The following is a 2711-nucleotide window of genomic DNA, read 5'->3' as shown; positions in this document are numbered from 1 at the left end:
GCAATTGCTGAGGGGAAAAAAATAAAAAAGATAATTGTAGATAAATTAAATATTCCTGTTGACCTAAGCATTGAAAAAAAAACTTCCTTCTACAGTTTCGTTTCAAAGAGAGCATTATCAAATCTACTTGTTATGTTTTTTTTAAATTCTATCCAGGATTTCCTTTCGATCTTTTAATGATGATAAACAATTCCACTCTTACCACTAAACAATGCAATAATTTGAGTGGACTATTTTACAGCGAAATATTTATTTATCATAATATATCATAAGCTTTACAAGTATATATCATACCTTTCTTATCTATGGAATATATGATAAACTTATATATTTTAATTATAAGACAAACAAAAACTAAATAGCTTTTCTAAACCATGTGTTAATTAAAAGTTATTTTTAATAGCTTCTAATGGTGCATGTATGCGTTTAGTTTTCGATACTAGTAGCTGTGCTCGAAAAAAAATTAACAAAATAACAACGTACCAAACTAAAATTTAAAAAAACTCCTTCCTCGTGACATAACTCACCGTCAGAGAGGAATAGACGAGGTCAAATCTTGAATCTTTATTTAATCTTTGAGAAAAGAATAAGTTTACTTACCTATAATAAATTGTATAAAATAGGTTATGATTCTAATTTGGAATGTTAAATTAAATAATATGTACTACAAAGACGTAAACTTAATAAAGAGTGCGTTTATTAAGGTAATAATTATAAGTTAATAATAAAAGCTTCAGCTTGGTGTTTTTTGATAATTTGTTTTTATTAATTTCATACTATTGTTTTGATATTCGCTATTAATTGCATATTTTATTTTCATTGCTAGCCTTTTATTTCCTATTGTAGGTTATTATTTAGCTTGCTTTCTCTTGTCAATTAACAATTTTAATAGTCATTAAATTTCCTACTCATTTTAAATTTCCTACTCAGAGACAAGACTACCCCCGACAAAGATATTCATGCCGTTAAAGTATGGAAAAATTATAAAAAGTATATATATGTATAATATTGCATAGATATATTTGTCTTTAATTTAAACTTTATTAGAAATAAAAAAGCATTATAATTATTACTTCATCATTTTATTTTATATCCGTCGTTGAACAGCCAATCCGACTACTAATGTTCAACTCCGTAATTTTGAACTAATCCAGAAGACAAGGAAACTCCTGGATCAGAACCCCCAGTGGTATTGATTTGTTATGGGAACATGGGGGACTTTGTGACTCGAAAGATTTAACGTGCATCAATCACCATTTACTGCACGGGGAATCTTCGGCCGGCTGAGATCGAACCCACGAACTCTTTGACATGGTCCCAGTGTCTGAACCAGACGATTCCGGTCCTTACTTTATCATTTTATACATTATACCAATGTTTTCCAATCAATTTTTCCAATGTTTATCAAGTCCAACATTTAGCTTTTTTTTTTCGTTATGTTTTCTTTATATCAACACTAGGAAAAAAACGACTGATTTATATAATATAATTTACCAGCAATCAAAAAGAAAAAGAAAAACTTTTTTCTAAAAATTAAGAAATATATAAATTCAAAACTTCTTAACTGTTCGTCTGATTTTCTAAATTGTCTTACCATTATTATTTGTTATATTTATTACATATTTTTGAATAAATAATTTTTGAATTTAATATTTAAGTTTTAAATTACATATTCTTTCAAATTATAGATTTTAAAAAACTTCTATTTATACTTCGCAACATACATACGTATTTTCGGAAAACTTGATGCCCATTTTTTTCTTTTTCTTTTTTATTTTTAATGGAAAACGAAGTTTTAAAAGATCCCTGATTGTTAAAGATTAAAACATCACCAAATATTCTCCAAATGCTAACAAGTTGACAGTTAACTTATTTCAAAAACGGAAAATGAAGGTAAATCAGCCAGAAAAATAAAAAAATTTGTGTGAAAACTATTACATAACTATTACAAAACTATTACAAAACTACTACATTAATCCATTTTTTAGGGATTTTAAAAAAAATTATAGGCAATGTTTTTATTAAGTTAGCTAAAATAACAAATCAATATGGAGGAATTAAAAAAGAAAATTAAAGCACTTAATATAGACTTATTTTTTGCATACATTAAACTAAAACAGCCACCTCGGCGACAGTCTTCTTTTTTGCTATTTATTAACATTTCTCAAGTAAGAAAAATATCGCTGATCTATGCTATCTATGATTTGTCCATTCGGACTATTTCATCATCAAATTAAAACTATTGTTATTTAAATTGATTTAAAGTAAAATTTGCTCTGTGCTTTCAAAGAAATCAAATTGAACACTGATTTTCAAATGTAACAATTTGAGTTCAAAATGTCTTTCTTATTATAGTAAATTGCTTGTGCGAAGAGTTGTTATCGAGAATGTCAACCTTCATCTATGAAAAGGTACCCCATCATAGTACTGAGGTCTGGTTTGTTGGTCTAGCTGGGCTCCTGAGGCCAATAATGGCCTTTTTCACATTCATCCTGTAATGAGAACATAAGCAAAAACAATAGACGGATTACATAAAATGCAACAAATAATGGCAGGTAGGGTAAAAAGAATGGCACTTTGCCATGGTAAAAAATACTTAAAAGATTTTAATCTATTTGAAAATAGCGACAGAAACTAGCTACTTTCTTCTTCGATTCGTACTCTTCACACTCTAGCATGCGAAGTGTTGCCATAGGTAGAGAGTTCTGCTC

This window comes from Parasteatoda tepidariorum, chromosome 8, assembly GCF_043381705.1.
Source record: "Parasteatoda tepidariorum isolate YZ-2023 chromosome 8, CAS_Ptep_4.0, whole genome shotgun sequence".
NCBI lineage: Eukaryota > Metazoa > Arthropoda > Arachnida > Araneae > Theridiidae > Parasteatoda > Parasteatoda tepidariorum.
Note: the sequence above shows the minus strand (reverse complement) of the source record.